Source organism: Vipera ursinii (genome assembly GCF_947247035.1).
Source record: "Vipera ursinii genome assembly, chromosome: 3".
NCBI classification, from domain to species: domain Eukaryota; kingdom Metazoa; phylum Chordata; class Lepidosauria; order Squamata; family Viperidae; genus Vipera; species Vipera ursinii.
Genome location: NC_139516.1, coordinates 12,954,413 through 12,967,689, shown reverse-complemented (window position 1 = coordinate 12,967,689; position 13,277 = coordinate 12,954,413). Strand labels below are relative to the sequence as shown.

General features: G+C 40.2%; 1 protein-coding gene across 1 annotated transcript in view; it reads left to right on the top strand.

Annotated features, from left to right (window-relative positions):
* TUBB1 (tubulin beta 1 class VI) overlaps nucleotides 1-13,277 on the top strand; it is a 917,325-nt gene that overhangs the window by 275,667 nt on the left and 628,381 nt on the right. The window lies entirely within an intron of this gene.

Here is a 13,277-nt window from a genome sequence, read left to right as displayed (position 1 = left end):
GCCATATGCTGTAAGCTACTTAGAGAGGGCTGTAAAGCATTATGAAATGGTATATAAGATTAAATACTATTGTTCTCTCTCTCTCTCTCTCTCTCTCTCTCTCTCTCTCTCTCTCTCTCTCTCTCTCTCTCTCTCTCTCCTACCTATCTGCCTACTACTACCTTCCTGGCTCGCTCTCTCTCTTTCTCTCTCTTACATCATCTGTCTATCTTATATCTATAATCTATCATCTCTCTCTCTAGTTACCTACCTCACTCTATGTCTATCATGTCTCCCTCCCTCCCTCAGCTAATTTATTTTAGAAGCAAGGAAGCCAATATATAACATTTTTCATCTGACTAATCATTGGGGCGATATTTTATGCAGGTCTGAGATTTCCTGGCCTCATATTTGTTTATTTATCATATATCTATACATATCATGTATCTATACAGTTGCCCATCTCACAAAATGCATTATACACAACATATAAGCACATAAGCATCTATACATAAGACATACCCAATTGTTACAGATGCAAGGGCCTACTTCAAAGTGAGGAAAAATATAATTCACTCCGTCTCAGTCCAACCCACCTCACAGGGTTGTTGTTGTGGGAAAATAGGAGGGGGTAGGTCTGTTGAGTTATTTGTAAAAATAATAATAAAGCTGGGATACAAATAAATAAAAAAATAAAAAAATAAAAATAGAGACTGAGGAACTGAATTCAGACAACACTTAACCAGGGCAGATAAATATCTTAGTGACAACACAAGCATAGCATCCTGAAGCTTGGTTAGTTTTAACTTTGATTTGTTGTGGGATTTGCCCTGTAAGCATTTCATTAGCATGGTGCATGATTTGATTCAGCAGTCATGCAACACATTCTGTGCAAACTCAGCCACAATATTGTTCTGGGGTGTAAACTGAGTGTTTTTAATTCTACAACCACAGACTACATTCTTTTCAGCTTTTGTAGTTAAAGCTCAGGGGAAGTGGAGAAAGGAACAGCAGAAACAAGCAAGTAAGACTTCCCAGGTCATCTTACACAACCAACAACCAACACAGACATCTGCAGGAGACCAACACTGTGTCCAAATGATGCCAAACATGGTGATGTTACATTGCAAACTCCATCTTTTCATACTCATGTCCCAGTGAGTATTTAAATCCTGGTTTTGGCCTCACGATTTCATGATTCATTTTGCAACTTGAACTTGTCTTCCTTGCCTCCTTGGAGGGAAATACTTTTTCTTGTGCATGAAACAAATTCCCTCAAGCCTATTTGTCATGTGAAAGAGGACACTTTGAATGCATTAAGACAGGTTATTGGAAATGAGTTTGCACCTAGAGTGAATTACAACCTGGGGTGATCTAACCCTCAAAACGAAGGTCATAGAAAAGAGCTTGGATAGTCATCTCTATATCTAGTTTCCTGGCTAGAACTTCAGACCTGAAAGGAGACTAGTCAAATATATGATTCCGTATGCTTCTTCTCTTCATCATTCTGTTCTTTGATGAATTGTAACTTGATAAGAACAAAGCAAGGAACTCGTTCTTGATGGGAAAACAATTTTCTCTCTTGTCATCTCTGCAACATTGGAAAGCAGGGCTGACCTATTTTCAGGTTGTTTAACTGGAGGAGCGAAGGACAGCAAGCAGGAGAAACTTAGGAGCTGTGGGTGGTGGGAAAGGAATGAACATCCCTGGGGCTTCTAAGCCTTGAAATATAAACTATATACACGACCCCTTTTCCCCTTTCAAACAGCTGCTTCCAGATTGCAGTTTTTGCTGACACTTGGGTGAAGAAGGCAAGGAGGGGGAAATTGTTCCTTGTCTCTTACCATCAATCTAACTTGAGACTGCCAGATTCAAGGAGAAGCAGCAACAGAAACGGGCCCAAATTTCAAAGGACATTAGTAGCACCTTTTCCAGCTCACATATTTTTCTCAAAAAAGCAAAAGCTCCTGTGAGCTACAATTCATGTCATCAGAGATTGGCTTTAGTTACTCCATACATTTCATGAGGTGAGCTAGAATCCACAACAGCTTATGCTTTTGGATAAAACGTGTTAGTTGGAAAGGGCGTTACCCCAATCTTGATTTTCGGCTACCACAGTCAAACACAATTCTTCTATAAGGTCAACAAGAAATAGGGAAAAAGGCTCTTGATATTATTATTCTCCTTAAGATTAAAGAATTTCAAAACAACCAGGTCTCAACTTTGCAAGCGGATCCACTCTTGTGAAACAGATTTTACCAGGTCTGAATGGAGGCTTGCCTCTACAAGGCCTATGTCAGCAACTTTTGAGAGCCGTGACTTTATAAACGCATCGGAAACTATTGTTTGGTTAACCTTCGCCCACATCAATTTTTTTCTTTGCTGAAACTTTTGTTTTTATGATAAAGTAATATGAGAATAGCTGGGCAGAGACATTTCTTGCACCAAACACCCTTTGGTAGATTTGGGGTCTGGATTCCTCTCGTCTATTATAAGCTTTTTTTTTCTTTTATTGAAAAGTTTTACAATACATTTTTAAATACAACCCCCCCTCCCCCTCCCCTCTCCCCAACCCCCCAACCCTCCCCTCCCCACCCCCCTCCCCGACTTCCCAGAGCAAAATACAGGGTATAAAAATACAAACAAACATAATCTAAAATATGTAAACAACTATAAAATATTAAATTCTATCGCACTTTAACTCTTAATAAAATGACTACATTATATCCGCTACTTATTCAAATGCTAAATGAAACCTTTTAGTCCCATATTTATTCTGGATATAATCAATCCATCTTCTCCACTCCACAATGTATCTCTGTTGCGATTGGTCTTTCAAATACGCTGAGATCTTTGCCATCTCCGCCAAGTTGGAAACTTTTAAAGTCCATTCTTCTATAGTCGGCAGTTCTTCCTTCTTCCAATATTGCGCTACTAAAAGTCTCGCTGCTGTAATCTATCATAAGCTTTTGTGGGTACAGCCACCAAAGTCAGCTAAAGATCTAAGGCAACTTTTGCAAAGGTCGAGAGTTCACCTCTCTGAGTTCACTTTTCATGGAATGCTGTAATTTCCTTCATGCTGCAAGAGGCAAAACTACTGAAAAAAGAGTTTCAGATTAAGTATCCTTAGTTTTGAAAAAAAAAAAAAGATTAACTGCTGGGATAAAAACAGAAGCTTTTAAAAAATTCACAGCAAATTTTAAATCACGGGTTCCTAATCTGTATTGGGGAGGTATTGGCAGTGAATTTCATATTTTAAGTATAGAATGTGTAAACAAGTATCTGTTTTTATTCTGAGTGGCCCCATTATTTATAGGTAGTTTAGACGAAGAAAGATTGCCCAAGATTCCTTGGAGATTTTTGCTCCGGGGGGGTAAAACCTGACCCCCAAAACTTGGGGTCCAAGAGGAAAACCTTCATTGGCTTCCCTGATTCTTGTGACAATCATCAACATTTGGGATGGGCTTAATAAAACATTGGTGAAATAATAAAGATTTCTAAGCCATAGTTAAACACATGAAATGCTTACAAGACAATGATTGGAGAAGGAACCATTCCCAGCCTTTTGCCTCCTAAGCAGGACTGTTATGAAACACATCTCCAAGAACCTCCAAACAGAAGAGACTTTATAATCCTCAGAATAACAATGGATTAGAATGCAAACTGATTTTTTTTTAAAAAAAAAACAACCTCAGATTTGTATTAAAAAGTATGAATTTAGGAGATTCAGGAATGGATTTCAGAGTCATAATGGAACTGAGCAGCTCATAAATTTAATTATATCATCACCATCATCATCAATCTAGGTATAATATACAAAGATTGTTTTGGCTCAAATTCTGATTATCTAATGGCAGTGGTCCCCAACTTTTGTAGCTTGGCAAGGGGGGAGGGGAGAGAGGGGAACCAGGCTGCGTGAGCGGTGGGCTGATGCGCACATGCACATGCAGCTCCACTTGAGCAAGTGGTGGGTCAGCGTGCATGCAAGTTGAGCTGCACACATGTGTGCACCTGCGCCAGCTGGTTCCAAATAGGCCACAGCCCGGTAGTGGGGCATTCACACACATACAAAAAGATTTTATTCAAATAGGCATAATTCCCATTTTTTTTAAAAAAAGTTTTAACATACAATTTTTCTTTAAAACCCCCCCCTCCCCCTCCCTCCTCCCTCCCCCCTCCCCCTCCCCCCTCCCCCCCACCCTCCCCCCGACTTCCCAGAGCTGAGTACAAGGTATATATATATAAAAAGGAAAAACAATCATAAACAACCATATATTAACAACCTTAAACTCTAAAATCCATCACTCTCTAGCTTATATAGGATAAGACAAACCTTAATAATATTAAATATATATATAAAAAACTAAAATAAAAAAAGAAAAAAGGAAAGAAGACTCATTCAAATGCTACATGAAACTTCTTAACCCTATACTTCCGGTGGCGGCGTGGCGCCGGAGACAGCCTTCCCGGGCTGCCCGCGGCTCAGCTGAGTTATTTTTACCCGAAACAGCGCCGATCAGCTGTTCGGGTGAATTTGAAGCCCCCTCCTCGGGAGAAGAGGAGGGAGTGAGGCCCCAGGTAGGGGTTGAGTTCTCCGGGGCCGCCTGAGCTTGTAGCTTGGGCGGCTGAAGGATCGAACTCCCCCGTAGCCTGGGTTGCTCCCAGCTGGTCAGCGTCTCTGCTCCGGACTTCATGGAGCAGAGCCAGGCGTTTGCGACCACCCCTGCCTGAAGGAAGGATTATGGAATAAAAGGAGCAGGCAGAGTGGTACAAGAGGAACAGATGAAGAGGATTATTATATTCTACTCTCTAGCTTGATGGACTTGATGGACTTTTTAAACTTAAAGTGAAAGTGCGTTACAAGTGAAAGTAAAAGATGGCGGCTAAACCTCCTTCAAAAACTCTTCGGAGTGCTGGAACTTCTCCGGTGCAACAGACATCGTTGCAAGCCTTGCTTCCTCCTGCTGCATTGACATCGAAGGATTTACAAGATGCTCTTGAAAAACATGCCCAGGTAATTCTGGAATCAATGGGTGATAAATTTGCACAGATGGAGGAGAAATTGGAGAAATTGGAGGAGAGAATGGAAGAGAGGATGGAACAGAAGTTCAGGGTGATGAAGGCAGACATTTTGTCCTCAGTGTATAAAGTGGCTGAATGTGTGGAAGATCTGGAGGAAAAAGTGGAAGATTTGACTCAAAAGAATGCCATATTAGAAGCAAAAGTATTGGAGAATGAAGATTTAAGAGACAAAATGGACAGAGAATTGAGTCTTGCTCAATATTACCAGATGCAGTTTGCTGTTAGAATCAGAGGCTTAAAAGAGAATATTAAGGAAGATCTAAAGCAGCTGATTTCTGAGGCTCTGGAAGTGGTATTGAATCAGCCAGCATCTGAAATAAAGGGAGGTATGGATAAAGTGTTTCGTGTGAATTCATGGATTGCTAGACAGAGAAAGCTGCCTAGAGATGTGGTGGTTTATTTTACTAAGAGGCAAATTAGAGATGAAGTTATACAAGCTGCCTATGATTCTAAAGTGGTGATTGTTGATCAAGAAGTTTTGGTTCTAAAAGAAATTCCTCCAAAGATTTTAAGGAGAAGGAAGGATTTTACATTCCTCGTGCAAGAGCTCAAGCAACGAGATATAAGGTTCAGATGGGAGATTCCAGTTGGGTTGATGGTGATGTATGAAGGTAAAAGGTACCGTCTGGTTACTGTGATGCAGGCGCGTGATTTTTATAATAACGTTTTAAAAGCAATCCTATTATCACTTTTGGAAGCTGCAAAGGGATCTGGAGAAGGAGAACATCAAGAGGCTGAAGATGGACAGACAGAGGAGAACGGTGCTGGAGGAGATCAAGCTACAGCTTCTTTGGATGATCCTAGAGAGCGGAGGGTGACGCGTGCTGCTTTAAAACGATCAAAAAGAAAATAATAAAAGAGCAAGACCAGCAGAAGTCTATGGAACTTCCACAACGAATATCTAGGAAGTTATCACAATGGACACGTGGGAAAAGATTTGAGTGAGGAACGTAAAATTTACATAAGCTCAAAACTTAAGAGAGAACTTTTATAAAATGCTTTATAGATGGCATTTAGATCCTAAAAAGCTTGCAAGTATGTATCCGGATTATCAGCCAAAATGTTGGAGATGTGGAGATGAAGATGTTACATATTTTCATGTATGGTGGACTTGTAAAAAGATCAAGGTTTTTTGGATAAAAATTTGGTGGAATATGTAGAAGATTTTTAAGCAAAGGATAAAGTTTTGTCCGCAATTTTTTTTTTGTTGGGGATAATTACGGATGTTACGGTTGTGGACACTAAGTTGATGTTAAATTTAATTACGGCAGCTAGACTTTTGATAGGTTAGTAATGGAAGAAAGAGGAACTGCCGACTATAGGAGAGTGACTTTAAAGATTTCCGACCTGGCAGAGATGGCGAAGATTTCGGCCTAAGATCTCTCGCAAGAACGTTATATTATGGAATGGAGAAAATGGATTGAGTTTATCCATTTTGTTTTTTTTTATTTTGCCCCCCTCCTGCTGGCAACTCTGGATCTCTCAAAGCAAGGCTGGATCTGTACCCAAAGACTCCACTTCAACCATTTGAAGCACGTATACTAGTTATTTCGGTTCATGGGCTTTCCACTTCATCTATTGAATACATAACATTTCAAGATAGGTCATCAAATGTGGGTTAGACAGCATCACCACCAGATGGATTCATAGCTGGCTGACAAACCGTACTCAGTGTGTGGTCCTCAATGGAACCACATCTACATGGAGGGAAGTGTGTAGTGGGGTGCCCCAGGGCTCTGTTCTGGGCCCAGTGTTCTTCAACATCTTCATCAATGATTTGGATGAGGGGGTAGATGGGGAACTCATCAAATTTGCAGATGACACCAAGCTGGCAGGAATAGCCAATACTCCAGAAGATAGGCTTAAAATACAGGAGGATCTGGACAGACTCGAACACTGGGCACTATCTAACAAAATGAAATTCAATGGTGAAAAAAGTAAGGTTCTACATTTAGGCAGGAAAAATCAAATGTACAGGTATAGTATAGGTGGTACCTTGCTCGATAGTAGTAACTGTGAGAGAGATCTCGGAGTCCTAGTGGACAATCACTTAAATATGAGCCAGCAGTGTGCTGCAGCTGCCAAAAAAGCCAACACAGTGCTAGGCTGCATTAACAGAGGGATAGAGTCAAGATCACGTGAAGTACTAATACCACTTTACAATGCCTTGGTAAGGCCACACCTGGAATACTGCATCCAGTTTTGGTCAGCATGATGTAAAAAAGATGTTGAGACTCTAGAAAGAGTACAGAGAAGAGCAACAAAGATGATTAGGGGACTGGAGGCTAAAACATATAGGGAACGGTTGCTGGAATTGGGTATGTGTAGTTTAATGAAGAGAAGGATGAGGGGTGACATGATAGCAGTGTTCCAATATCTCAGGGGCTGCCACAAAGAAGAGGGAGCCAAGCTATTCTCCAAAGCACCTGAAAGCAGGACAAGAAGCAATGGATGGAAACTAGTCAAGGAGAGAAGCAACCTAGAACTAAGGAGAAACTTCCTGACAGTTAGAACAACTAACCAGTGGAACAACATGCCTCCAGAGGTGGTGAATGCTCCAAACACTGGAAGTTTTTAAGAAGAGACTGGACAGCCATTTGTCTGAAATGGTATAGGGTTTCCTGCCTTAGCAGGGGGTTGGACTAGATGACCTCCAAGGTCCCTTCCAACATTATTATTAATATTATCATCATCAAAATGAAGCATTGCAAACTAAACATCATGTCAAATAAAAATGCAGTTTAGGAAAGGATCCTGACAGTAGCATTTAACAGGTCAAAGTCTATAATCCACACAATTTAAAACTATCCTAAAATTTCAAGCAGCATGCTAATTTTCACCTGAGATCTGAATAAAATGAAAGTTGGTCTCAGAAAAGTACATTTGTAAATAAATAATTCCATGGGATACTGAAATAGAAAAGCAAGAACTGTAAGCTCTTCCTTTTGACTGCCCTAAATATATTTTGAGACAACTTGGCTGGAAGGAAAAGACATCTGCTATTTCTAATTACTTTGTTTTGTTCAATTTATTGGTTGCTTTTAGAGGTTTTCTTTCATTACTTCTATTGGTTTCCTCTTCCCCCCCCCACCATCACCTGGTGATAGAATCTTACCAAAACAACAAACAAAAAAGTCAAGATGGTGTTTGCAACTACATGAAAAAGTACCATCTCACATCCTCTTCCTGTGAAGACCATTACATCACAAGCCTGCACCTTGGCCAAAAATGTTAGAAGTCGATAGGCAGGTTTTTGCAAGCTCTGTGAGGTAGGCAGGTCAGGAAACAGATAGTATGAGAAATTTTCTATTCTATTCTATTCTATTCTATTCTATTCTATTCTATTCTATTCTATTCTATTCTATTCTATTCTATTCTATTCTATTCTATTCTATTCTATTCTATTCTGTATAGAACTGGAAGGTCTTCTAGTCCAAACCCCTACTCAAGTAGGAAATCCTATACCATTTCAGACAAGTGGTTGTCCAATCTCTTTTTAAAAATCTCCAGTGTTGGAACACCCAATACCTCTGGAGGCAAGTTGTTCCAATAATTAATTCTTTAACTGTCAGGAAATGTCTCCTTAATTCTAGCTTGGTTGTCTCCTTGATTAATTTTTATCCATTGCTTCTTGTTCTGCCCTTCAGGTGCTTTGGAGAATAGGTTGACCCCCGCTTTAAGATATATGGATTCTAACTCCCAGAATTCCCTGCTGACTGGAGAATTGTGGGAGTGAAGTCCACACATCTTAAAATTTCCAAAGTAGAGAAACTCTGCTCTATTGATATCAGCTACAATAACAAAATCTTAACAGCGTCTCTCCTTCCCTGCCTGTTATATCAAAGAGATTGGTATGTCAATTTTTCTTTTCTTCTTTTCTGATTTCCCCGGGGCTAAACATGTTTTTATTAATAGTCATGGCATATTTGTTTCAAGGTTATCTCTTTGCACCTGTACAGGTGCAGCCATGGCTTTCTCCCAAGATGTCAAGCCAAGAAAATGAGAAAGGCAGACCTTATTTCAGAGCTGGATTAAATATTGTGGATTTCTGAAAACTCACGTCTACCACAAACCCACGTACTCAGACCAGATCCTCAGCTTTGCAAGCAACCACCCCACCACACACAAAAGAAGCTGTCTCCAGACCCTCTTTAGAAGGGCCAGGACACACTGCAGTACCACAACATTAAGAAAAGCAGAAGAGAAACTGCTGCTTGACGTCTTTCTCTGTAACAGCTACCCAAAAAGCTTCGTATTCTGACACATGGCACACAAACCACAACACACCGCACAGCCAACTACCACGCAAAAACTAACCCATCCATATACAAAAGGGGTGTTGGAAATGATAGCCAGAATTCTCCAACCCCTAGGAATAGCATTAGCCCACAAACCCATAGCCACGTCCATCAGGAATTATCCAGAACCAAAGACAAGATACAGAAGGATGAAAGAAACAAAGTAATCTACAAAATCAACTGTAACCATTGCAACCAATTCTACGTGGTACAAACATCACATCAATTAAAAACCAGGATTCAAAAACAGCAGCCAGCAGTTAACCACCACGATCCCAAATCCTTAATCTCTACCCACACTGACACCAAACAGCACCATTTCGATTGGAGCAACACTAAAATCATCAACCACACTACCATGCTCATGAGTTCGTCGATGTCTGGCACTCCACAAGCAATTCCATCAAACAGACACATTGACCTACAACCAGCCTATGAACCCCTCAGAATCCAAATCAACCACACAGCCAACCAGTCACAGCACTGATCCTCAACCAATCCACGCAAGCCCACCCAGCACTTCACCTGATGTAACCTCCCCATTACAAGACCCATCACAAGACTCTCACTGATGACTCACACCTTGACCCATCACAAGACCCATCAAAAGAACCTCACTTGACACACCTGTACTGTACCTGGCCCATCACAAGACCTATGGACCACATGGAGCCTTTATAAACAGAAGAACACCGACAATGACATCTCCTAAACTCTGCTGAAGATGTTACCTAGCCTGGCAATGAAACATTGAGAAACCAACTCATGAGCTCGGAGTACGAACCTTCACCCTCCAGTGGTTGTATGTTAAAGACTGCGTATATCAAGTTAGATGCTGAATTTTTGTGTGTTCAGCCCATACAGCTTGATCAAGAAAGGTGTTCCATTGTTTCAGGTTGCCATCTTTCAATAGTGTTACCTGATTAAAACGTCTGGACCTTTTATGTACAAATTATATTCTCTCCTACTGTAACACAAGTTTTTCCAATTAACTAGGTTAAAAGGGCACAAGAACCATTTTTTATATAGATTGGGATGTGAACATTTAAAAGATTAAAAGCTATGAACATAGTCTGGAGAATCTGTAAGGTTTTTCTGCTTTTAATATATGATCAAAGAGAAGCCCTTCCCTTGTAATCTCTTCCAATTTCCTCCTTTGCACCCCCTATGAAACCTCCAGAACTGCTAGGTTGATCAGCTGCCACAAAGATAGCGGGAGTGGTGTTGTCTAGAGGACAGGGAACACCCAAGTTAAACAAGACAAAACAATCTGCAAGGCGTGCAGTTCTCACAATTGTTCTCCAGCTGCACTTCTCACTGGGACTTCATGTGTATATTATCAGCCAATTTTTTTTTTTTAAAAAAATTTTAATTCCATTTATATCCCGCCCTTCTCCGAAGACTCAGGGCGGCTTACAAGCTTAGCAGTAGCCTTCATTCTATGTATATGCCTGCTTGTTAGGGCTTTCACACACACACCCCAAGCGGCATTATTACCAATTCAGCTTAATTGCCCCCAACAATCTGGGTCCTCAGCAACACTAAGCACCACGCTGGCCGAATGGTTCCCCCCCCTCAAAGTATTTCCATCAGGACACTAAAGTTTATTTAATTAGGGTAGCTTATCTCAACAATCAAGTAGCTGCAATATTTGAGGCACTTCACAAGCCATCTAACTCTTTTAAGCACATTCCCAAGGGGTTCTACGGGTCAGTTCCTCATACTACTACAAATAATGAACTGTAGAATGGGACCGTACCTTATTATTCCTTTTCAAAAGTAACAAGAAAAATACATGCTGATAAAAATCACCCTTTGGAAACATTGCACATATCTGTGGTCAGGTCTTGTTCCCAATAATATAAAAAAAAGAATTATTTCCAAATCTCTGTTTTGAAATTCTATTCAGACTGGCAAATGAGAGGTGGGCAGTGAAGAATTTATAGCTTTCCAAGGCTGAGGACCAATTTGGTATCATAACAGACCTAGGTCACCTTTGTAGATGACCAATGTCAGAAGTTCTTCTGGACTTTAGTATATTTCTTTCAAGACTCTTGGTTATAGAGGGCTTGGAGATGCTTCTGGTTCTAGTTCTTGAAAGATTATTTCTCAGCCTTTGGGATTTTAGGAATGTTTGTGGAGAGTCTGTTTCATTCTTCATTGTTCTCAACATTATGAAGCCACAGAAAATGATTCTTCAGAATTTTGTAATTAATTCTCATTGTGCAAGCAAAGCCCATTAAAGCTACATTATACTTGTCTGTACAAAATTAACTCCCACGAAGTTAAATAGAAAGAGTGAACTTGGTGTAGTAGGTAAAGGCACCAGGTTAAAAACTGGGAGACTTTGAGTTTTAGTCCTACCTTAGATATGGAAGCCAGGGGGTGACTTTGGGCCAGTCACTCCTTCTCAGCCCCAAGAAAAATGCACTTGCAAATCAATTCTGAAGATGTTGCTAAGAAAATTGGAGGGACTTGTCCATGTAGTTGTTAGGAGTCAAGACTGATCAGAGGTATTCAAATAAAATGAGAAATAAAAAAAGTCCAATAGAACTTCCTCCCAAGTAAGCTTGCATACATTTCTAGCCTAAAACAAGAAACATTTAAAAAATGAATGCTTCATGTTATGTATTGGTTTGAATTGATAACGGTTGTTATAATCAGTTGTTTTGATGTTTGGAAAAAGTCTCCAAGCTGTCTCGGAGCAAACTGCTAGCCTGCAATTTAAGCGGGAAATTGTGCTTTAAAATGATTGGTCGCTGCCTAGTGGCGGCAGAGTATAGTAAATAGATGACAAGTGGTTGTCAGATCCACTTCTGTGTTCCTTCAATAAAGAGCTGTTGCTTTAACCTTCGGTCTGATCAATGCCTCATTGAACTCAATATGCAACACTTTACGTATGGCAGAATTTTCCAGGAAGCTCTCAAGGCAAGGCATAAAATAGACTGGACTAGGCCACTAAAGGAGCCTTATCAATCAAAAGTTTGGTGCACAGAGGAAAGTAGATGATTTTAATAGCTCAGCAGGTGCATGCTGGAAAAGGATGGGCCTTCCAGTATTCTGCTTCCAAAGTGTAAAGAGCAAAACCTAGGACTGCCTGGAGGTCTCTCAACTCCAACTTCTACCACCTTTGACCAACAGTACAACGTAGAGGAATTGTGAGAATTAGAGTCTGTTCAACAATTTCTGGAGGCCAGAATAGAAGCTAGGCTCACTGCCTCAAACTAAAAATAGTTCCAAATGTGGTTCTCGTCTCGTCTCTACAGCAAGATTTATTGACAAGAACCTTGAGTTCTAGTCCTGCCTTGAAGCCAGCTGGGTGACCTCGGGCCAGTGACTTTCTCTCAGCCTAGTAAGAAGGCAATGGCAAACCACTTCTGAAAAAGTTTTCTTGGCAAGACAACTGCAGGATCTTGTACAAGTAATCTTCAAGAATCAGACACAATGGAACAGAGGGAAAAAAACATGCATAAATTTCTTGTCCTTCAGAGGAGACAATGAATGGTTATAGGCAGGGCTTTTTTTCTCATAGAACACTCAGAACGGAGTTCCGGCACCTTTTTTGAATAGAACTTCGTAAGGTAGGCAAGGTGGGTTGTATGACATGTATGAGTTCCGGCACCTTTTTCTTTTACAAAAAAAGCACTGGTTATAGGACAGTCCCCTTTTAATTATCCAAACCTTACTTTATGCAAATACTGATACATGATCAAAAATGTCTTTAAGTACCTCCTGTATGTACGCTTCCAAACAGTGCCAATCTAATGACTCCAGGGAAGATTCAGAGACTCATGTTGCTGCAATGCTTTTACTTTTTTTAAATTTACTTTTAATCTGATTTAATTTAATTTGTACTTTTTAAATTTGTTTTGAAGATGCATATGTGAAGAAATTGTACACTTAGAAAATAATAAAAGC